General features: G+C 44.3%; 1 long non-coding RNA gene across 1 annotated transcript in view; it reads left to right on the top strand.

The window, feature by feature from the left end:
• LOC144235970 (uncharacterized) overlaps window positions 1-25,039 on the top strand; it is a 459,372-nt gene that overhangs the window by 200,366 nt on the left and 233,967 nt on the right. Inside the window, exon 3 of the long non-coding RNA XR_013336378.1 lies at window positions 13,123-13,266. This is a non-coding gene — a long non-coding RNA (uncharacterized LOC144235970). The remainder of the gene's footprint in view (window positions 1-13,122; window positions 13,267-25,039) is intronic.

The following is a 25,039-nucleotide window of genomic DNA, read 5'->3' as shown; positions in this document are numbered from 1 at the left end:
CTACCCTCCCCCACCTTCCTTTTTGGCTTTCTCCTTTGGCCTTGCCAAAGGCCAGAAAAGGGATGGGAATTTGGCAAACCAACAGGCTCTCCTGGTACTTCCCTCCCCCTCCGTGTCCCCCCCCTCCCCACAGAGGACGCCAGGCTGGGCTCTTGCTACCCAGGTCAGTTAACACCCGGGGACTGGACATTCCTTCCCTACTGTTGATGTGTAACAGGCTGGGAAATCGTGTTTCTTTCCAGGGGATGAGTGATAGGGCGGAGAGCCAGGGTCAAATGAGGCCAAGGGATTGGAGCCAGAGTCTTGCCAAACTTGTGTGGCAGCCCTGGGCTGTGCCGCCGGGGAAGGGCTGCCCTGGGGGCTCTGTGGTGTCGAATCCCTCCACTGATAGGCGGGGCCACATGGAGCCAGAGGGCTCTGGGGGAGACGGGGGTGCGTCGGGTCCTTCGGAACCATTAGGCCTGCCAGCTTAGTCTGTGGCTCTGTTTGTCACATCACCTAATCTGTCTTAAGTGTATTGTAAACTTTCCTAACCTAGATTTCTCCAGGGCTGTCGCCTCCCATCGTGACAAGAAGGGTGAGTACGGTACAGTAAGACATTTGGACAGAGACCGCATTCCTGTGACTGATTATTCTCTGTTGTTGGAAGCGTTCTACTTTATCATTTGTTGTTGTTAATCTTTCTGTGCCGAAACATGGAAGTTAACCGTGATCCTGGGCATGTATGTGTAGACAGAAACTGTGACATAGAGTGTTTGGCTCGATCTGCTGTTGGAGGTATCCGCTGGGGGTCTTGGAATGCACCCCTGTGGCTAAGCGGGGCCGCTGCAGTGGAGCAGGATGGGTGTTCCTCCTGTGCCCTGTGACCTTAGGTCTTTGGCCACTGAAAATAGTTGGCAGCTTGCTTCGTTTCGCTGGGCAGATCGAGCGAGAGTTGGGGTCTGTTGCAGTGACCAGGAGACCAGACGAGGACCTTGCTGTAGTTGTGACGTGGGCTGTGGCCAGCACACCGCGGGCTCTGGGTTTGAATCCTGCCTCCACGACTCACAAGCCCTGTGTGAGCTACTCAGTCTCTCCTAACCCGATTTGATTTTCTACGAAATTGCAATAACGATCTTATGTTTGTGGAGTTCAGCCATACACGGGGGTGGGGGTCTGTGTAAAAGCGGCGCATGGTGCCCGACGAATGCTAAATTATGAGGAAATACTAATTGTTAACACTTCAGAAAATGCCGAGTTTAACTGACAATAAACAGTCGCCATTGTTTATTTTTGCCAGTAGCAAGGCATTACATTGTTTGGCTAATGGTCGCTTGGCCTCTTTGAGAAAGTCTTGAGTTATGTATGCTTTTTCTTTGCAGTGTGGCAGGTGTGTGTGTGTGTGTGTGTGTGTGTGTGTGTGTGTGTGTGTGTGTGTTGGGAAGGCCAGTAAGTATCTCTTGGAGATGGAGTGGCCCAAACACAAGCTTTCCCATAGCAACTGAGAAAATAAAAGCAACAAAACCCATGAGGGCTACCTAACTGCCGTCACTGGCTGAGGCCAGTAGAGATGACGAGAAGCTCTTTGTGGCTTCTGGCTCTCTCTCGGCTGAAGGTGTTGGGTGAAGGAACAGAGGTCCTACTGAGTAACTGAACAGGATGCTGTTGCTGGCTTTGAAGGCAGTAAATTGGTCAGAAGTACAAGTAGGAGGGAAATTGAGGTTTGATGAAGGGTCATTATTGATGTTTCCATGGTTTTAGCAGTTGAAAAGCTGGGGGCCGAGGCGGACTTGTTGGTTGTGGGGAAAACGGCCCACAGATGTGCAGACATATTTGAAGTTCAGGCTTTTGGTGTTCATTCTAAGCTGGCAGCCGGCAGCCAGGCCTTCTGAATCACGTAGCCAAGGGGTCACTTCATAACTTGAGCAGTGAATGCTGCTGATCCCGTATTCACGATGGCACAAGATTTAAAAAGCTCCAACATTCTTTTCAAATCCCATTTACCGGAAGATTGTTTTTCTTGGGAGGGGAAGGAACGTTCCTCTTTTGAATTACTAACCCTTCTTTCGAAAAGGATATACATTAATTTCTCCAGGGCCTAGGTGGAACAAAAAACATTAGTGCTGAGTGAACAACTGCTTTCCTTTCCCAGCATCTGTAAATCGATCTTCGTATTCCTTCTTTTGGGATCCCTTGCATAAAGATTAACATAGAAGAGTTCATTTCTTTAATTGTTAGAATTGACCCTTCCTCTGGAGATTTGGCCCTCTCTGTTCTAGAACACAGATAGATTAAACTCTTAGCTTCCCTTCCAACCCCCAAAGGTGAAGTCAAGTATTTTATTTCTTAAAACTGTTTTCTCGGGGCTCAGTCGGTTGAATGTCCAACTCTTGATTTTGGCTCAGGTCATCATTCTGGGGGATTGAGGCCCACATCATGCTCCATGCTGAGTGTGAAGGAGCCTGCTTAAGATTCTCTCTCTCTCCCCCCCTCTGTCTGTCTCTCCAGATTGTGCTCGCTCTCTCTCTAAAATAAATAAAACAAAAATTATTTTTCTCTTCCAAAGACCCATGGGATAATGTAAAGCCCAACTCTGCATTATAATAATTTGGGAGTAGAAATTACACGGAGAAGTGAAATCTGTGAATTCTCCTAAAACTCAACCTTGAAAAATGTCTTGTGCTCAGCTCTTTACATATAAGCTTAGGACAGAAGAGTGAGAGCGAAGACAGAGGTAACTTCTGTGAGGGCCTGTGGTTTCGGATGCCTGGGGTCTGGAACTCTGGCTTATGAACCAGCCTCTTCTAATTACTTAGCACTAGGCAATTTTTGTAATTTCTTGGTGTTCTCTTTTCCTCATTTGCCAAATGGTGATATTTACCGAGCTTGTTTTCTTTTGTTGGTTTGTTTTGTTTCAATTTGTTTTGGTGGTGGTTCTATTAAACGAGGTGCGTGTGTGACAGCTTGTCATGCGTTGAACATTCTCCAGGTCTGTCTTCCCTGATAGAGGGGACAGGATGCACACTCAGCTAGTAGCCTGAGTAAATATTTTCTATCATTCACCCTTAATTATCAGGAGTGGCTTGTAAACGAACAGTCTCCATTGTCTGACCTCCATCAGCTATAATGGCCCCAGTCCTGAGAGCATCTGTTGTTAAGTCAAAAATGTTGGAAGCAAGATCCATATCCTTCTTCTTCTTGCTTGGCCTTCCCCATCCATGATGGCCCTGAGGCCATTTACCTAGTTCTGGCTAAATGACTTTTTCCTTTATTCTTTGTGGACATCCTGTGTCCCCAGTATCCATGTTCACGAGCTGTGGGAGCTGGGCGTTTCTTTCTTCCCAGTACCAGCCTCTTTGCCAAATGATAGCCTGGGTAGAAAAATTTGGAATGGTGAAACAGGGGTGATTTCTTTTGGCCTGAAGGGCAGAGCTTTCGCAGTAATTCTGCTCCAAGTTTCTCTTCTACCTACTTCTACCTGGAACTTAGGTAAAGGGAAGCTACCTGTACCTTCATCATCCTTGCCTTTTTCTGCTCTGGCAGGAGTGACTCTTTTCCAGTAGTGTTGTTTAAATTTTTTCCTCCCTTGCCGTCTTTTCATTGAACAAGGGGGGATGGACGTTTTGTTTTTCTCTCCACTGATTTTGGGTCAGACCAGCATGGGAGATGAGGCTCTTCGGGGTGTGTGTTGGCGGAGTGCCCATGGCATCTCCCTGCAGGTGTCTCACTGCGTGGCGCCAGCCCGTGCCGTCAGCAGTTCTAGGACCTGTCCCTGGTCTGGTCCCGAGCGCATACTCTGGTCCTAGGGCCTGTGGTGCATTCTGAAGAGAAGTTATGAAGATCCAGCCATGGAAAAGGAGTGAATTGGTGGTATGGTTTAATATGTTAAGGCACAGGATAAAAACTCATCCCAGTGATGTAATAAGAAATGGGTAAGGCAAGACTGAAGGTGCAGGCTTGACGCTAACTAGAATTGTGAAGTTGGTAGGTAACTTGATTTTTAGGAACTTCCTATCCAAATATGAAATGATTTCATAATATATGAAAACAGATTTTAGAGTGAGTAACCATGAAGGACTTACTCAACATTATGGTTCAGGTGTTAAGCCCAATACTTCTGATGGTAAGTTTGGTTGTTTTATTATGGATTACAGTGTTTATATTACCTAAGGAATTCCACATGGTATTGAAGATTGGTCATGTCCATTGCTTGCCCAGCTCCCAGAGCACACTGGGCATTGTTTTCTGTGACTCTCACTAGCCTGCCTCACCTGATGGGGGAGACTTTTCTCATAAAACCAACCCAAGGAACTGAGGTAAAGAGGACTCAGTATTATGACTTTTAGTGGGTCTTTGAAGAGGAGTCTCCATATGAGTAAAAAAAAAAAAATTGAGTTTAAGTGTAGATACTGCTTTTTAAAAAAAATTTATGTATTTCTGAGAGAGAGAGTGAGAGAGAGACAGCATGAACAGGGGAGGAGCAGAGAGAGAGGGAGACACATAATCTGAAACAGACTCCAGGCGAGAGAGAGAGAGACAGACAGACAGAGAGACAGACAGAGACAGCATGAACAGGGGAGGAGCAGAGAGAGAGGGAGACACATAATCCGAAACAGGCTCCAGGCTCTGAGCTAGCTGTCAGCACAGAGCCCGATTCAGGGCTCGAACCCATGAACCGTGAGATTATGACCTGAGCCGAAGCTGGATGCTCAACCGACTGAGCCACCCAGGCACCCCTAGATACTGCTTTTAGAATCCCACCTTTTGGAAGCTTTAAAAATGGAAAGAGACTAGTTTATTCAGGTATTCTCTGAAGACAGGAGAATTTTAATTGGCCTTCTAAAGACTGAGTTTCAATCTTAGCGAGTTTTCAGATGCTTCTTTAACATAATCCTCTGTTGACAGTTGATGGATTATTTTCAGATGGAATGTAGAAAAAATACCTAGGTGCCTGTGGTAGCCAACAGAAGTGTAGTGGAAGGTAGATGTGCTCAGTCAGAAAAATTTATACAAAAATCTCTTCCTCAGAAAGCTGTACGAACCATGAACCAATGTTTCCTTGTTCTTGTCTTAAAAAAAAAATTTTTTTTTAATGTTTATTCATTTTTGAGAGACAGCGTGCAAGTTGGGGAGGGTCAGAGAGAGAGTGGGAGTCACAGAATCTGAAGCAGGTTTCAGGCTCTGAGCTGTCAGCACAGAGCCCGATGCGGGGCTCAAACCCACGAACTGTGAGGTCAAGACCTGAGCTGAAGTTGGATGTTTAACCTACTGAGCCACCCAGGTGCCCTTCCTTGTTCACAAGTTAAACGTATTTGTAGACTTGGAGGTGGCACCTAATGAACCATTCATGGAGCCACCTGAGGCATGAATTTTGCACTGGTATTGAACCAAGTGAATAAAAGCTGTTTATGACCTCATATACCTCTCCAACATAGATGCTACCTCTTTAGTAAATCATTTTTGTGTTAGTCCCTGTGTAACATCATGTGGGAGCTTTCCCCCTTTCTTTGTGTCTGATCTGAATTGCTAGCATAGACATTTCTATCCCCTGACAGTGGTTTTCTAGGTTCTCTTTACAGTCCAAGTTGGCATGAGCCAAAGTTATCTATTTTATACTTGTCAAGGGATAGCCTTTTTTATTGCATCCTAACCAAGGCTCCCAGTAAGTTTTTAAAGCTTTTTCAATTTTCTGTTTATGTACACAAGTATTCCCTGTAAATCGACATTTGTATTGATGAATTAGCAAGTATTTTTTTAGTCATTTATGTATGACCCTTACTCGTCATTATCTTTCTCCATTTCATAAGGTTTCTTCAGAAGATACCATGGTACCTGGGTGTCCATGAGTGTATTTTGTGCTGACTAGATCTAGGAGGGTAAGGAATGCTGTACATTTTTCCCAAGAGGATTAAAGTTAGAAATAGTAGTATGACTATACTTTATTTTTCTTTGATTCTCTTTCTCTTCTTAAATAGGCTTTAATTTTTAGGGCAGCTTTAGGTTCAGATTGAGAGGGAGGGACTGAAATTTCTGAAACACTCCCTGTCCCACACATGTTCAGCCTCCCCATTATCATCATCCCCTACCGACGGGTACACTTGTCACAATTGCTGAACCTACATTGACATGTTATTACCCAAAGTCCATAGTTCATACCAGGGCTCACTCTTGGTGTAGTTCGCATTATAGGTTTGGGCAAGTGAATGACGGTATGTGTGCATTCCTCCTTTACCATCCTATGGAATGTTCACCGCTGCAGAAATATCTCCTGTATCCCACCCGTTCATTCCGCACTACCCTCCCAAAGATAGGTGACCACTTGCCTTTTTAATGTCGCCATAGTTTTGCCTTTTCCACAATGCCATAGAGTTGGAATCATACAGTATTTGGTCTTTCACTTAACGATATGCATTTGTTTCTTCCATGTCTTTTCATGGCTTCTTATGTCGTTTGCGTTCTGCACTCGATAGTAGTCCCCTGTCTGGATGGACCTCAGTTTCTTTATCCATTCATCCACTTTGAAGGCTGACTTCCAGGTTTTGATAATTATGAATGAAGCTGCTCTATACATCTGTGTTTAGACTTTTGTGCACACATAAGTTTTCTGTCCCTTTGGGTGAATACCAAGGAGCAGGATGGCTGTATGGTAAGGGAATGCATTGTTTTTGTAAGCAACTGCCAAATTTTCTTCCAACATGGCTGTGCCGTTTTGCATCCCCCCTGGCAGTTTCTGTAGGTCCACATCCGTGCCAACATTTGGTTTTGTCAGTGTTTCAGACTTGGGCCCCTCTAGTGGGTATGTAGTGGTATCTTGTTATTTCAACTGGCATTTTCGTCAAGACCTATAATGAGCATCTCTTTGCATGCTTATTTGCCATTTGTATATAATTTTGATGAGGTGCCTGCTCAGGTCTCTGGCCCGTATTTTAATTGTTTTTCTTACTGAGTTTTAAGAGTTGTTTGTATATATTGGATATACAAAGTCCTTTATCGGATGATTGTTTGGCAAACGTTTTCTCCCAGTCTGTGACTTCTCATTCTCCTGATAGTATCTTTCACAGAGTCAAAAATTTTTAATTTTAATGATGTCCAGTTTATCAGTTACTCCTTTCATAGGTTGTGTCTTTGGTGTTGTGTCTAATAGGTCATTGCCAAACCAAGATAATGTAGATTTCCTCCCATGTCATTTTCTTGGTGTTGTATAAATTAGTGTTTTACATTTAAATTTTTTTAGCATTTTTGAGAGAGAGAGAGGGCACATGCATGAGAGAGAGCACAAGTGGGGGAGAGGCAGAGAGAGAGAGGAAGACACAGAATCCAAAGTAGGCTTCAGGCTCTGAGCTGTCAGCACAGAGCCCAACACGGGACTTGAACTCACAAACTGTGAGATCATGACCTTAGCCAAAGTTGGACACTCAACCAACTGAGCCACCCAAGCGCCCCAGTATGTTTTACATTTAGCTCTTTGAACCACTTGGAGAAAATTTTTCCGAAGAGTGCAAAGTGGGTGTCTAAGTTCTTTTTTTTTTTTTTTTTGCTGCATGTGGACGTTCAGTTGTCCCAATAACACTTACTGAAAAGACTGTCATTCCTCCACTGTATTTTTTTTTCCTATTTGTCAGAGATTAGTTGACTATATCTATACGGGTCCATTTCTGGGCTCTCTGTTTTCTTTCAGTATTCTGTTTTTCTATTCTTTGGTCAGTTCCACAATGTCTTGATTTCTGTAGCTTAATAGTCCATCTTGGAGTCGGATAGTGTCAGTCCTCCAACTTTGTTATTCTCCTTTAGTGTTGTTGGTATTCTTGGTTATTTCCTTTTATGCCTTTAGTGGACTTCATAAGAGCTGACTTTGGAATTTCAGAGTATAAGAAAGTGTGTGGTTTTTTTTTTGTTGTTGTTGTTTGGGTTTTTTTGCTTTTGTTTTAGGGAGAGTCTGGATATAGGGGATAATCATAAATATGGTGTGTCCTAGAAATTTTGGAAGGTTGGAAAGAATGACTTGTTGACCATCCTTTCACTAAACAGTGTCTCTGCAACTGAAAGAGATCAGCATCTGACCAGAAAGCATTGTTACAGGAGGAAAGGTTTCAGTTCTTAAATTTCATCTGCCTGTGACAGATACTATTTCCATCCTCTTCAGCATGTCATTTTTCTAATAGAGTTTCAGTGCCCCTTACACATTGCAGGAAACACAGACACATAATGACTGCTGCTAGTTGACTCCAGTTTGCCTTTCCAGTAGTAAAACTCTGCTTTATGAATGTGGATGCACTGAGAGGCGTAGTTTGGGGAGGGAGGGATGTTGCTGGACTTAGAACACTTGGCTCACAATCCCATGCTGCATTTATTAGCTATATGTACTTTGTCAAATCACGTCACCCATCTGAATAGTAGTCTTCAAAAGACTAAAAGTGTGTGTGTGTGTGTGTGTGTGTGTGTGTGTGTGAATGTGTGTGTGAATCTGAAGTATGATACCATGTAGGTAAATATCATGTAGGGTCAGAAATTCTCTTGTTCCTTCAGTTACTTATTGTGGCCAGTTTGGATTTTGCGCTGGATTGAACACAAGATACTTGGAATTGAAGAAATGTTTCCCTTCTTTATCTGTTTAGGTGGGAGTTATTTTCCCATCTAAGATCGAAACACTTGGGTCACAACACAATGATAATTTAATAGTAGATTTGGGGCACAAATAAGCTTTTAAAAGTTATTAAATAAAAAAGACTATACACAAATCTTGTTGAAGTTTATGTTCAATCTTTAATTTGATGTGTTCTTCAGTTATGAAAAGGAGAGAATTTGAAATCTGGTTTTTATCAGATAACTTAGATGCTTTTAGTTTCTGTCCTCTCTAATCTTGGAGAAATCTCTAGGAAGAGACACAATTCAGTGTTCTCAGATGCTCTGCTCACCATCTGTTTTCAAAGCAAAAAAGGAGTGTCATATGATACCTTGATTATGCTCTGCTAAGTACAAACTCCGGGGAAAGAGATTACTATTCTTTGCAACTAGCTTAATACTAATATTCATATTCCATAGTCTACTTTCTTGGTATAGTTTTGTGGTCACCATTCGCCCTTTCTTGGCCCCCTAGCATACTTACTACAACAGAGATTCTTGGCTCAAGGAAACAGAGAACTCCTTTATCAGGAGTGTTTGAGTTTTACAGAAACAAAAAGTAGTTTTGATTTCCTTAGTGGTTTTTTTTTTTTTTTCTTTCAAATATCATCCAGTGTGGAAAGGAGAGAAAGCAATAAGAGAACCTTGGAAAATGATGTGAATCATAGCAAGTTCACAGATTGAGATGCAAATTGGGAAGAATAAAGATTGCATAGATTGTTTATAATTAGAAGCTTTCAAATACATTACATTTTATCAGAAGCATTAGGTATGTTTATTTACACAGGACTAATCTCACTGGTCATAGAAGGAAAGTCACCTGGCCCAAAACATTGCTAGTAAACAGCAAAAATATATGTATATATTTCCTTCGGCCTATTTTATGTGGCTCAAAAAGATGTCTTTTGTGCAATCACATGGGTGTAGTAAAGTCAATACTGCAACTATGTTTCCTTCCAAAACCTTCAATGATTTCATGCCCTGTGGGAAGGGATCTCAGGGTCAGGTTTTTATAGTGCCATCCATGCCACATGACTTTCTGGCAGAAACCTCAGGAGGAAGAGCATTTTCTCTTCTAGAATGTTCTACCAAAGTAATCATGTAATAGATGAGAAGGTTCAAAGATGACCATATAGCAGTGACTATTACTCAGTGCTTCATGTGAGCCACATAGGTCTCTCTTTGTGTTGCCTTTCGGCTCTGCACAATGCTCCTGGGGTAGGCACCCTTGTTTTTGCATTTGTGGGTGAAACGGCCGAGGCAAAACAGGGTTCATTACTTGCCTAGCCCCCAAACCCTAGTGTGGGTCCAATCGCAACCTCAGCGGCTCCATGGCCACTCTACGACGCCACTGCAGCCACTGTCCCTCTGAGAACCTTGACTTGGTCTCAGTTGACTTAGGAAATCGTTCTGTGTATTCCCAAGCCATCGTAATTTTTTTTTTATTAGTTACAAAGAGTGCACCCTTAGGACAGTGGTTGTAAATTGTAACTGAACACATAGTTAGCGGGTGGGAGAGAATGAAGTCATTTGGAAAGGTTACGAAAAGCTCTCTGGGCACACTTCCTGAGAATCACAGTTCTAGCTGGGCATAGGGACCCCGAACGTCTGGAGAGAGCAGGAGATTTTGTGTCTTTGCACATAGGTGTCCCTGCGTCCTCTCGGTCGGCAGCCTGAACCACCCTGTGATGGAAAAACCAATCTCGGGAAAGATCAAAGAGTACAAGTAAAGGAAATACCACGTAGTTTTCAAAGGACTAGAGTTTTGTAGCTCTAATTTATAATGTCTGCTGCCCTTGTGATAATTTATATGGGATTGTTTGTCTTTTTTGTTTGAGAATATGTTTTTCTTTTATATTTAAAAATACCCCGTCTTTAGAATCCTTTCAAGTGTAGAGATTGAAGGGCGGAGGCTCTTTGCACCAATTCACCTTCACTAAAGGCAGAAAGGCTTTTTTGCTTTAGTCTTTTGTATAATTTCAATGGTTCTTGGTTCCCTGGCACACGTATTGAACGGATGTTTATTGAACACGTACTGTAAGCCAGACCCTCTGCCAGACTGTGGAGATAAAAGGTAGGTGAGCCATTGAATCATCTGTCCGCAGGGCATGTGGGTGCTGGTAGAAGCAACTGTCATGTATTCACTTACTCCTGATGCAGTTCAGGAAGTGCTGTAAGGGCACAAAGGACCGAGGAAGTCATTTCTCCTGTGTTTATCTGCGGATCTTTGAGCTAACTCTAGAATAATAGAGGTGACCGGGAAAATGGAGCTGTGTGTGTGTGCAGGGGCCTAGGGCTGCTCAAAAGCACTGAAAGGACTGGAATAATTATTGTGACCTCCCCTTCAGACCTACACGATGTGACCATCTTAGCTGACCGATGAAGGAGATGCCACCAGCACTTGGGGCTCAAAGATCTCCCCGGCCAGTCTTCACTTCTTCATTTACTACTTGGTGAAATTGGGCCGCTGCTTCTCCCTCTCTTGCTTTTTTTTTTTTTTTTCTTTTTTTAACTTTTTCTCATTGGTTTGATAGATGTGAAGTAGATGTAAATGTTGTCCACATCAGGTTTTAATTAAAATGAGGGAGTCAGGAGGACACTAAGACGCATGGTGTGGGACACAGTGGAACGTAACGTTATCTGCTAGCTGTTTCTCTGTCATTNGGGGGGATTGCATTCAAATACGTCTGTCCGACGACTGAAGCGCCATTCACTGCTTCCTCTGGCTTTCTGAGAGCCATCCTGGAGAAGCGTGGCATGCAGGGGGAGGCTTCCTCTGTTGAGTTTCTTAAATTTGCTGATATGGAGATTTGTATTGAGACAGCAAAACCCTCTTGTTTAAATAACACACAAGGAAGTTCGTAAAACTATCCAGCATGATGTTAAATAGTTTGTGCCTGTAAGAAACTTTGCAGATGGCCAAGTATGAAGGATGTTTGACATGGTTTTGACTTACTGTGTCTTTAATTACATTATATAAAATTCAGACTTCTCCTTGATCATCAGGGAAATGGATGATTTTCCTATTGTAAATCACCAATACCACAGACGACAGGATTATTATTGGCAAGTCTCCATTGATAGTTGGTGTACATTCTCCAAGGGGACTCACAAAGATAGAGTGTCCACCATAGTTACTCAGAAAAATAGATTCTCACATGAAATTCCTCTGACACTAGTTGCTATAGTTGAGCAACTTAATTCCGACTGATTACTTTGCTTGGTAAGGTACCTGGGTGTCCCAAACAGGACTGTATACGTTAAAAGAACACAGTGCCAGCACTTTATAAGAATACGATGTCAAAAATAGATGTGTATACACACAGGTGCAATTGAATATACTGTTCACGATGTTCTGATTCAGGGAAACTGGAAGATGACTAGGAGGTATTACGATCACCTTGGTATTTAGTCCAGAAAAAAATCCCTGGAGGAGAAAACACATTCTTGGCATGAAGTTAAAAAGCCCCTTTTTGGTATATGATCATTTTGTGATTTACTTTTTTATAATTCAATAACTCTAATAAACAAGGTCGTTTTGGACGTCGAGTTTAGTTCTGGGAGTAAAAAGACGTGCGTGAATGGTCTGCCATTTTACAGAGCGAGCTGCTGAATTGTGGACGTGGTTTTTGTGAATCTCCTTTACTTTTTCTCTTGGTTGTCTTCGAGCCCTGTTCCTGTGTCCTTTCCCCTTAGCCTGACCTCCCTTCGATCAAAGGAAAGGAAGCTTCTGATTTGGCAATTTCTAGACTTCTGCCCAGACTTGAAAATACTTTCAGTGTGCCCCTTGCTGAATACTGCCGTTCTCTGCGTGTTTTCCTTCTGGGATTGAACTGGACAGGATTTGGTGTTTTAATACATTCCAGTGGGTATAAGTATATTGGCTCCTAAAGCTTTCCTTAACTGACCTGGTTACAGCAGGACCAATCCAGTCTCCCTGCTCCTTAATTTTTCTCCTTTTGAAAACTGGAGATTAAGAACTTGCTGATAACGCCATTACCTGGTGGGGGATTCTATCCCCCGTGGGCTACGAAAGCAACTTGGGGGTTAGATCTCGGGGCTGGCTAGGACGATAACAAGACAAGATTCATCTAGATTCATTTGTTTTTTCTTAACACATGGACGATTTCATAAATGAGGTTATCAAATTGACCTTCTACATTCTGTTTGCTTAAGTGAGAACACGTGGCACCTCCCTGCCCCCAATTGTTCAGATACAGTCTCCTTGTGCGAGGACTCGGGCCTTGCCCCAGTCCGTTTTCCCTGCTTGTCGTACCTTGTGTATGGTGAGCCTTCTACAGTCAGTGAATGGATTTCTTTGTCATTGGGTCTCTATTATGGTGAACGGGAGTCTGTGCCTGGAGTCATAGCTGGTGGATGGGCCATGCTGGGGAGGCCCGGGCCCCACTTCAAAAGCGATTACCCCATCCCGACAGGGCAGGACATGTTCTCCTCGGGCTGGGAAGTCACCGCTCCATCCCAGTTAAAGACCGCACCTCCCTTTTGCTTTCTCCTTCCCAGGAGCTGTCGAGTCCAAGGATGACTGCCAAGGCGAATCCCCAAAAGCCGAGGGGCCCGAGCATGTCAGACCTTCCTGTCGCCTTGCCGCACACGCTCCGAGCCCCGCGGAAAGGAGTGAGGACCGGGGGCGAGAGCGCCAGCCAGGTGAGCAACCACAGGAGTCGGAAGGCTGAAGCAACAGGAAAGGATCCTTGGCAGTTGTGTTTACTTGGCAAGATCGGGACGTGACCTGAGCTCACACCGCATTACCTCACAGCCAAGCGCCTTTGAGCTCGCACTGTAAATGTTAGGATGACTCTCGGGCTGAGGACAGATGGGCACATCAAAGGCTGCTAATTAGTTTCCACGTGTGGCTGCGGAGGACCGCCTCTCTTCTTTCAGGAAAGGGTTAAATCCTAATTTTGTTCTTCAGCCCTCAGGTGAGCCGCTTTTGTTCAAAGCCAGTCATAGGAGCTTTAACACAGTCTCTGGGCCTCGGTAGTTCTGTGTGTCTGTGTCCACGAGAGGTGGCCACGGCTGTACTTCCTTTCTATAAATATTGGTCCCGTTTCTTCTTCATTTTTTTCCTGCTGTCATTTGGGGCCTATGTTTTGAAGCTGCTGTCTCGGTAAATTGAATTGGACTATTCCTTACATTTTTTAAAAAAACTTATTTTTTAGTAATGAAGTCACTGATGAGAGTCTTCTGCAAAGTGTGGGGCTAGAATACAATTTTCTAGGGTTCCGTTGTGCTTCTGAATTAAGTTTTAGTTTCTACCTGCTGCTTTCCTTTTCATTTATGTTAAATGTTACTATCAGGTGGAGATAGCAAGATATCACTTAGAAACTCCTTCTGAACAGCTGTTTCTGGAAACCGAATGGAATATGAGCCCAGGAGGGAGTTGAATCCTTGACACAATTCTCAGACGGAGTTACTCGACCCCTATGCTATTGACATGTTGAGTTGGATAATTCCGTACTGTACAGGGCTCTCCTAGGTATTGTGGGATTTAATAGTACTCCTGGCTTCTACCCACGAACTCTCAGTAACCCCCGGTTCCCCGCAGTGCGCAGCCATAAACGTCCAGCGGACAAAATTGCCCCAGGTGGGAACCATTCCTCTCGGTGTAGACGTAACTAAGGAAAAACAAGGTAAAGAAAATGGTGGAGTGGGAGAACATGGAGCTAGTATTTCTGCTTCTCAAAAGTATTATGTGTGTAGCTCTCAAGAAAGGAAATTCTTAGGGAGTGGGGTCCACCAGTAGAATTCCCACGTCCCCACCAATTGTCTACCCATTACTGACTGGAATGGAGTTTGGGTTAGTACAGCTGCACCTCACTTAGAATAGGTATTGATTTTCACGCTTATGCTAACAACTGAAGAACTCTCAGATGTTTATATACCACGCAGAACTTTCTTTGAAGTTCCCTGATATCTCAATGGAGAGAAAGTTGAGTGGAAAGACGGTAGGAGAACAAGATTCAAATGAGGCTCACGTAAGACTTGAATAACTGCGTAAGTGAATGGAATGAAGAAGCCCCCTGAGTCTACAGTGCAGTTCAGCAGTTTTACGATTGGGAGGTCAGATACGTGGCTTCAAGACGGGGGGTGCACTGAATTCACAATACTAAAAATGGTCTAGAATATTGCGTTCTTCCAGTAGGGGAGTGTAATTCATTTTCTCCATTCTGACTCGTTCTGCATTGCCTCCTAGCTCTGTAGTACATTGAGTTGTCAGACAAGTCAAATCATGTCTCTACTGTGATTTAACGTGAAATGTCCTGTTGTCTTTATTTCAAAATTTCTTCTCTCTCGTCACATGAAGGTCCATGTTGGCCAGGCATGTTCTTGCTTTTCCTTTTTCTGTCGCTGAGTTTCCACCTCTTCTGCCTCCCCTTGTCTTCTTCCCTTTTCTCTGACCGTAGACACTGTCAGGTGGCCTTGCTGGCATTAGCTTACCGTTTTTGAGCCCTGGTATCCAGAGGCTTCCATTTATTATGCCTTGGGCACTCTCTTTCTTTAATGCTGGGTCTCTCTGAGGGATAGTTAATGATCTTTGCAGCAAATGAAGGTGAACTGTAGCCACATTATTGTTATAATACAGCCAACTGTACAGAACAGATTGGGCTGAGCTCTGAACAGCTGCGGCTGGCAGAGTGAGGCTTGACTCCTCTCGGAAGAGTTCCAGAACTGCCAGATCATCAGACTTGAAGGGGAAGGAGGGACAAGAAAGGTTATGGGGACAGTGGTTCCTGCAGGTACATTTTGCCTCTGTGACCAGCCTGTTGGAAGTGCTCCCCGGCTTGTGGGTCTGGCAAAGCATGGTCTGACTGAACCCAGGGGCCGCTGCTGTTTCTGTCGGATTGGTCTGCGTTCAGTGGCTGTGATGGCATCTTGGGGCTCCGTTTTCAGGTAGTGCGCGTGTGATAAAACAGATGCTTCTCTTGTTAGAACTGTGCCTGTTTGCTGTCCAGGGAAACTGTTGGTAGTTTTAAGGAGAGCTTTGATTTGCAGAATGGACGGAGCCCTAATATAAACTAATAAAGGTAATAAAGGCTCCGTTAGGACTTTTGGACTTGGGCTGCATCGTTTGGCCTCCTGGTGGATGTAATAAATGGGAATCAGTGTGAGATAGGACAGACGCCATGAGCTCGTGGCTCACAGAACCCCATCCAGCCTTCAGATAGGTTGTGTTTGTCCATACAGGGGTGTGTGTGTGTGTGTGTGTGTGTGTGTTTTAATGTTAGAGAGAGCGCGTGCCAGTGAGCACGGAAGGGGATGAGGGGCAGAGAGGAAGACACAGAATCCGAAGCAGCTCCAGGCTCTGAGCTGTCAGCACAGAGCCCAATGTGGGGCTCGAGCTCACGAACTGTGAGATCATGACCTGAGGCCACTCGTGAACTGTGAGATCGTGACCTGAGCCGATCATATCCTTACCAGCTAAGTCACCCAGGTGCCCCAGTGTGCGTGTGTCTGTGTGTCTGTATGTTTACAGACTAGCTGCCAACATTTATATACATATGTATAAATTTGATGAATTTTTCCAAAGATGCTGGAAGACACTGGCTTCCCTGGAACCCTTGTCTCCTGTGGTAAAGACACGCACGCCGAGTAACCGGCTCTCGGACACCTGTCCTGAGAGGACAAGATGCAAAGTTTGCAGTTCCCAGGAGTCCTCCCCTCACATCCCACAGTCCCCTCTTGCTGGGCCTCTGCAGGAGAAGTTTCTGAGAGAGCTGATGGAAGCTGTGGGTGAGGAGGAACTGGGTTTGACTCTTAGCTTCGCCACCAGCTTTATTTGGCAAGTGACGTACTTTTCTGCCTCTTCGTTGGCTCGTGTGTCAAACGGGAACATGGTTCTTGACCTCCCATGCTTGCTGGGAAGGGTGTTAAGAGTGCGAAGCGAGGTAGCTTGCCTGACAGCCCTGCAGTCAGCCGTGTGCCTACCTAGTGGGATTGCTCTCCCCGTTGGTTGTTCTGGTAACTGGCCGTGGCCGCGTATCACGGGAGCGCTACCCGTTCTTCCGAGTCCCGTTGATCGCGTTACAAAATGAGCTACACATTTCTACTAGGGACAGTGTGGCGCCTTGTGTCTGGGCTTTACCGTCTTTCTCTTTTTGTCTTGCAATATAGCACTGACAGCGTCTCTGTCAGATCATACAGCAGGAGCTGCTCTTATGGGGGGCTTTGTAGGAAGAACGGCACCTCTTATAATTTAGTTCATAGTTTAGTTCACCTGGCTGTGAAATTATTCTGTTTGTTTGGGGGTTTGTTTGTTTGTTTTTGCCTGGGTCATGACTTTGTAATTTTGGGTCTAAACTCCTGGACTTCCTGTCTCCTCATCTCTACCACGTCTCTATCCCAGTCACATCCTGACTCAGGTTGGTGACGACGTTGTGGCCTGAAGGTGCACAGCATTCTCATGGAGGGAAAGGTACAGAAATGCGGGCACTGCATCAATTAATGTATTTTCTTAAAAGGGAGAGTTAAATTCGGTTTAGGTTCAGTTTGAAGTGTATTGAAAGCAGCTTTTTATCAGCAGTGTGTGTATTCAAGTTCTTTACAACCACAAAGGAGTTTTTTGTACGTTATTACATTCAGTTGGTATCTTCTAATGTCTGACCTTTGACCTCTGTCAGGGGGTCCCAGCGCACATTTGGCCCAAGTGGGGCGGGGCTTCCTGGTTATTATGCGTGTGGTTCAGAAACACAGGGTTTTCCGCTCATTTTTCTACTTCCTGCAAAGATGGGTTTCCTTGAGATGTGGATATTTCCCTTACATGCACACACTTGTTTGAAAATTGTCAAGGGTAAACAATGTAGGAATTGTTCTGCTTTGTGAAGGTGTCTGGAAAACTCTCCTGTGTTTGAGTGGCAAGCTTCTTAGAAGACGGCAAGGTGGTTAGAAGAAGTCCTGGCAGTCCGGGGAAGAAAACAGATGTTAAAGGTGAAAAATGATTTGTGATCAGCTCAGTTACTGGAGTCCTGAAATCAAACCACATGGCACATGAAATAGATTCTAGTTTTTTTTTTTTTTAATTTTTAATGTTTATTTTTGAGTGGGGGATAGAGTGTAAGCTTGGAGGGGTGGGGGGCAGAGAGAGAAGGAGACACAGAATCTGAAGCAGGCTCCAGGTTCCGAGCTGTCAGCACACAGCCTGACGTGGGGCTCAAACTCACAAGCCATGAGATCATGACCTGAGCCGAAGTCTGTTGCTCAACTGACTGAGCCACCCATGAGCCCCCAAACAGACTATGTTTTCAAGTGTCATCTTAAACCCACCCTGGGTGAGGTAAACATCCTCATGAGAGTGGAAGGTTCCCTAACAGAAGAAATGAGAAGGCAAAACTATTTTTAGAGCCCTGCTGTAATAAAAAGAAAAAAAAAAAAAGAAGTATGAGTGGAGGTGTCAGTCTAGCTCGGGTCCTTGAACCTGACCCCGGACTCAGATCGGGTTCCAGGTAACCACTTAGGGTTGGTTCTTGTTGCCGCCCCCACGTGACGTTGTTGAGGGAGGAGACCAAGAGTGAGATGAGCCTGGCTGAAATCAGGACGACGAAGCAAAGGACAATTTCCGTCCTTTTTGTCCCCAACGAAAAGGATCCTGGCATGGTGCAAATTGAAGGACATATACATGCTGGTTCTTAGGAACTCGTCAGAGTTACAGTCGCACACAAAGATGACAGTTTTACGTAGCTCACCCAAATAAGGTCTTTGCTAGCGTTTCTCCAGGTACTCTGACTTGGGGGTACGGAGGCTTTAAAAAGCCAGATATTATTTGTCAAACAATTGGTGATATATATTTTTTTTGCATATACTTTGCTAGAATATACAGGTATTTCTCTCTTGGATCCTTTCCCCTTGGCACTTTTCCCCCTCAAATTACAGTCACTGCCTTAAATCTCAAAGTAAAAGCCTAAAACGAGGGCCCAGCAGGCGGGGATTGAAGGCAGTCCCGTGTTAGTGGATCACACACCCGGGGACCTCCATTGGCTGGGGGGTGGGTACCAAGAGCCAAAATTGGGTTTTTAACGTAGCAGACTTCCTATGTTAACATCAGAAACGGATGTGAAAAGATGAAAAGCCACATAGCAGCACAGAGTGTTTTCAGGTAGATTGAGCCCCTTTGCGAGTTGTGAGGTTTGCTCAGGTACGTGTCCGCCCCATCCCTCTGCCCTCAACCCACCCCCTGATTTGAGATTCAAGGAACCCTCTTACAGTTTGGGCAGCAAACCAGCTCCCTTAGTCAAGAAGAATGAGAAGTCTCTAAGATGTCATGGATGCAGTACAATCGGGGTCCCCTGAAGGTAGTGGTAGTGGTAGGGGTGTCGGTGCTAAGTGTGAGTGTGTGCGTGTGCAAGGGTGATGCATGGTGGGAGGTCTGTGCAGAGGGAGACCGATGCTGCCTTTGCTTGCTTGTTTCCTGGTTTTCAAAGCACCTTTCCTGTAGTTTTATTTTAAGCTTGGATGCCTTTCTGGTCTGTCCGTGAGGGCACGGAGAGCCTAGGGGCCCGTGTGCCCACCTCTTTAACTTGCTGTTCCTCGTGTGACAGCAAGTGGAAGTGTGAGGCACCACAGGCTGCTTTGAGCGGAGCCCACTTCCCTTCACCCCCAGAGAACATGAAGCAGTTACACCAACATCAATCAAGGAAAACCCACAGGCTGAAGTCACACCGTTGAAGCAGGTGCATGAGTGAGTATTCACCAACAGGCATGTGTGATTGAGGCGCACCTTGGTATCTTGCCCGCAGATGTCCGTTACGATGACTGGGTGGGGCCGTGCCCCCTCCTCACAGAACTAAGACCTGCCTGTGCTATTTGTGGGACGGAGCAAGGGGCTCAGAGCATCTCAGCAACTGATTTACTGAAACCAAGGGGAAGAATGCAAGAGCTGGTGGCTGTGTGTGTGTGTGTGTGTGTGTACATACACATCAATATACATCAAATGTGGATGGACACACAGACGCATATATCCGCAGACACACATACATGCACACCAGTTTAAAGCGAAACTCCAGTGGGCTGTGGATGGAAGAGAGTATGGTAGACTTAAGTCTCTGAGGGTGAGGTGAAGGTGCTAGTGAAAAACAAACCTAAAACACATACCTTGTTCTCATTGAACCCTTCTGATATATATTGAGCTTTGGGAAATTTCTCCAAAAGTTTTGAATGATCTCAAAAAAAGAAATGGAAATGTTTCACAGTAGGATTTCAATACATATTGTTCCTTTGAGGTAGTTAACTAGTTCCTCTAAAGCTTCTTGTACAAGTTGCTGCTTGTGACTATCCATGTTGAGCTGAGGTTGCAAAATAGTATGCATATTGTTTATATTTAAGTATGAGAGCAATCACCCTTTAAGCAATGTAAAGTAAGATAAGACACACTCTTTTATCAAATCCGGCTAGGTTCAGAAATAATTAGAAATTCAGCGTCACTATAGGTATGGGGAGAAGAAACATTCTATGGAGGAGGGAATTTTATGCACTATTTAGAGACTATCGTACAATGTATGACATCAAAAGCCACAAAATGTGCTTCATCATGGTTCGGGTAGTACAGCTCCTTAGGCATTTATCCTAAGACTGTTCCTGAACGTATGTACGAGGGTTTACTATAAGCATTTTTTAACATAATCTTATTTTTTAATGTATTTATGTATTGATTTTGAGAGAGTGAGCAGAGGAGGGCCAGAGAAGGAGGGAGGGAGAGAGAAACCCAGGCAGGCTCCTCACATGGGTCTTGAACTCATGAACCGTGAGACTGTGACCTGAACTGAAGAACTGGACACAACCAACTGAGCCACCCAGGTGCCCTGGTCGCCATTGTATTTCTGATGTAAATTTTATAATTGTCTAACTTGTATTAAGGTGGTCATATAAATTACAGTAGAAATGCGCAATAAAATACTAAACAAAACAGTGTTGTAGCTTTTTGCATGGTCCNTCAAAAGCCACAAAATGTGCTTCATCATGGTTCGGGTAGTACAGCTCCTTAGGCATTTATCCTAAGACTGTTCCTGAACGTATGTACGAGGGTTTACTATAAGCATTTTTTAACATAATCTTATTTTTTAATGTATTTATGTATTGATTTTGAGAGAGTGAGCAGAGGAGGGCCAGAGAAGGAGGGAGGGAGAGAGAAACCCAGGCAGGCTCCTCACATGGGTCTTGAACTCATGAACCGTGAGACTGTGACCTGAACTGAAGAACTGGACACAACCAACTGAGCCACCCAGGTGCCCTGGTCGCCATTGTATTTCTGATGTAAATTTTATAATTGTCTAAATAGTATTAAGGTGGTCATATAAATTACAGTGGAATGCACAATAAAATACTAAACAAAACAGTGTTGTAGCTTTTTGTATGGTCTTATTAAGAAATACTGTGTCACATGCATACCTGAACCTGTAGGTTTATAAATAGTTTGGGAGATTATATATAAACCTTAAAGTTACTGTCTCGAGGTGGCTCGCAGGCACTAAAATACTTTTTGCCTATCTGTTCTTACCAGTGTTTATATGTATTACCTGCGTATTGAATGCAACAAAGGGTTGTCATGGAAATCTCATTTTAAGACTCAAATTTATCCAGAGGTACTTGTGAAGACCGGGAAGAAAGAGAGGTTTTCTTTTTCCTCCTAGATGCTGTTGAGCAGACGATGTCCAGGACTGTTGGCGGATTGTATTCAGTGAGATAAGTGTCCCAGGCGCCGTACGAGGCTCAGTCATAGTGCTGTGCTTCTTCCGCATGGCAAATGGCTGAATTAGTTCTACTTCGTATCCTGATCCATGTGGCTTTACCACCAGAGTTGATAAGACTGATCTCAAAAATCTAATAGGGATGTGCAGACACTCAGGTTAAAAAGCCACCTTTTGCTTCGTGTTCTGAGGCGTCTGTTGTGTCTGCTCTCTGCGGTCTCACGTGGCTACACTCCCGCCACGTGGGGAGCTGGTCAAGTGAGCAGGAAAACCTGACACCATTCATGAAAACTTGAAAGACCTCTAAAAAGCATATCGGCTAGTGCTTTGAAAAACCTGACCTCTCCTTATTAGGTAGGGTTTGGCCTTTGAAACCCAGCTGAACGGTCAGCAGGCGGTAGGGCAGGATTTGAAGCGGGAGAGATTAGTGTGGCGAATTCGGTGTCCGACCATCTGGAATGTGGAGACCGTGGAGGCTGTGAAGTGGATGTCTGAGGGAGGATCAGGCGCCAGCAGATGTGCAGATCCTCCTCTAGAGGCTTACATGCTTCTAAGTCTCCAAGAATCTACCCAAAGGGCAGTCCTCTGACCACCGCTCTGTCTCAGCACTGCGATTCTAGAAGCGTAGCCATCCCTGCGGCCTCTCAATGCATTGGCCGCTCCTACCGGTATGAGACTGGAAAGCTGAAATTTCCAGCCGGAACCACCCAGGGCTCCCAAATGAGAAGGTTCTTCAAGAGTGCAGCTATAAAAATAGCAAAGGCCCTTGAGATGAAGGATCTGTTTTGGATGAGGACCAATTCGCCAAGTTGCTGTGTGTGTGTGTGTGTGTGTGTGTGTGTGTGTGTGTGTGTGTGTGTGTGTGTCTGGGGGAATGATGATGGCTTCTTGCATTTTGTTCAAGTCTTTCCCACTGGCGAAGGGAACAAGTGAAACTTTGGATTTGGTTCTGTTTCCGTTGTTCAGTAAATCAGGAGCGTTCACTCCATCCTTTACCCCCGGCTGTTTTTTGTGGTATTGTGGGAAAATTCATTGTTTTCCCATTCTCTCTATCCTTCTCTCCTGTTAAAACAGAGATGGTGCCATTAATTAATTGCCTCGGGATACTTTAAAGTATAAAGGAGGGTCCCGGGTGGGGAGAGTTTGAGCTACTCCTGAAATTAAGCGCAGAGTGATAAAATCAATAATTTGAGGAATTAACTTGCCTTACAAAAATCAGCAACAACAAAGCAAAACTCGTAAGTAGAACAAGTTGAGAAAAACATGGCTTTAGGCAGCCTAATCTAATCACACACAGAAGGCAGCCTGTTTTCTTACTTGTTGGAAAACTTCCACTTTATATTCTCACAGGGAACAATATATTAAGTCCAGTATTTAGAAATATTTGTTGAATCCTACTGTCTGATTTTGGCAAATCCCAAGGAAAAAAAAAAAAAAAAAAAGGAATATGTCTTGGACTGCATGCGCCTTCCTGGGAAGATACTGGAGTTTTCCCAGAGAGGCTGGCTTCACACTGTGGGAAACATTGGTTTAGTAGATAACGCTGTCAGCGTTTGTATTTCGGAGGGCATTTCGTTTTCTTTAGGTTTTGGGAGCAGCCGCAGCTGATCGCGTATCTCTCAGGATCTGATGGAAAGCAAAGCGTGTACTCCTCTTCCCTTCTGCTGAGACTTTGATTTCCTCCTTAAGGGTCCCCAGGCTTGTAACCCCCTCATCCTGTTAACAGCAGCAGGCTGAGCTCACTAGCACCGAAATAGCCAGGATCCAGAGGGGAGGATGTGGCTGTTACCAAGTGAGAGTGGGAGCTGGGGCGTTAGGGGGTGACATGTCCAGTGGCTGCTGCTTTTTATCTCTTAGGGAAGCTTGAAGCCTTAACATTTTGGCAAAACCTTAAGCTGATTCTTTTTAAATGTGATCATCACATGGCATTCGCTGAGTAATTGAAATTTGTGGTGAACACCGAGATGAGATCCTGGGAATGTAATGTTATGGCTTCTTTATGTAAAAATGTGCACTAAGACACACGTACATTATTATGAGGGACATACTAGATTCCCTTTACTGTAAGTTTCGTAGCATGTGTCTGGCATAAAATCATTTTAATAGATCTTCTGCAAGGGCGTGGCTTACAGCCCTCTTCTACTGGTTGCTTCGGTGTGAACTAGACCTGTCCTACAAAGTCCTTTTGCTGTTGAGCTTTTAACTTGGGGAAGTGATTTACCCTCTAATTTTCGCCTCTAAGTTTTTTTTTTTTTAAATCTGTTTTGTGTGTGAGAGAGAGATGGAGCAGCAGAGGTGGGGAGAGAGTCCCAAGCAGGTTCCACACTGTCAGCTCAAGATCCCAATGTGGGACTTGAACTCATGAATCATGACCTGAGCCAAAATCAAGAGTTGGATACTTAACTGAGCCACACAGATGCCCCTAAATTTTCATCTCTAAAAGGGAGATGAAGAACATTAATCTCCGGTTTTTGTTAAATAAAATTTATTTTTTCTTTTATTTTTAATTTATTTTTTAATTAATTTTTTTTTTTTTTTGAGAGAGAGAGGGTGTGTGTGGGCGCAGAAGGTCCAGGGAGAGAGGGAGAAAGAGAATCCCAAGTAGGCTCCGTGCTGTCAGCACAGAGGCGGACATGCAGTGCAATCTAATTATCTGTGAGATCATGACGTGAGTCAAGATCAGGAGTCAGACGCTCAACCGAGCCACTCAGGTGACCCCAAATAAAGCTAATTTGAGATTACTTTTAGATTAGCTGAGAAGTTGCAAAGACAGGAAGAATGTATTCATATACTCTTCTTCCAGTTTCCCTTATTGTTACCATTTTACCTTTTTTCATGGTAGGTTTGTCAAGACGAAGGAACCACCATGGATACTTCATAATCAACCAGACTGTAGAGTTGATTTGGAATTGCAGTACGTTTCCTAATGCCCTTTTTCTGTTCAGGGTCCCCTCCTGGACACCTTCCATTTAGTCGCGTCTCCTCAGATTCCTGTGATCTGTGAAGGCTTCTCAGACTTGGTTTTGATGACCTTGGCCGTTCTGAGGCACACAAGATAGCATTTTGTAGACTGCTCCTCCTTTGTGCTTCGTCTCCTGATTAGACTAGGTTCTAAGTTTTTGAAAGGCAGGTTCCTAAGTTAGATCACCATCTTCAACACTTCCTGTCAAGGGTGTAGACCTTGCACATGGCTTTTCACAGTTGACCTTGAGCATGGTCACCTGGATGAGGTCCTGGGGTGCCAGGTTTCTCCAGTGTACAGTAACTCTTTTTTCACCCTTTCCAAACTGTGTCTTTGTAAGGAGGTCACAAGGCGCAGCTCCTGGGGTGGTTTTAAGGTGTAAATGGAATGATACAACTCTGAGCCCAGCACCTGGTGCTTAGAAAACACTCTGGAAAGTCCGCTGCTACTGTAGAGGTTTGTTTTGCGCTTGTCCCCTTCCATACTTAAAAGCTGGTCGCCTTCAGAGCTTCTTGCTTATAGCTACACGGTTCTCAGGCACTGACTGATGTGGATTAAGGAAAAAAAAAAAAAAGAAAACAAAAAAATAAGAGTACTCACAAACTTGTCAAGTGAGAGGACAAAGGCCCTTTAGAATGGAGGCACGTGCATTCATTCCAGATTTCCCCCTGAAACACTGTTGATCTTGGAGTCCTCGGGACCTGGTCCTCTTTCAAGGGATGGTGTCAATCATCAGGGATGATCGTGAGGGTGTGGGGCTGAGGGAGGCTGGCTAGTC

Source organism: Crocuta crocuta, unplaced genomic scaffold (assembly GCF_008692635.1).
Source record: "Crocuta crocuta isolate KB4526 unplaced genomic scaffold, BGI_CrCroc_1.0 scaffold145, whole genome shotgun sequence".
Lineage (NCBI taxonomy): Eukaryota > Metazoa > Chordata > Mammalia > Carnivora > Hyaenidae > Crocuta > Crocuta crocuta.
This window is presented reverse-complemented; position numbering and strand designations above follow the sequence as displayed.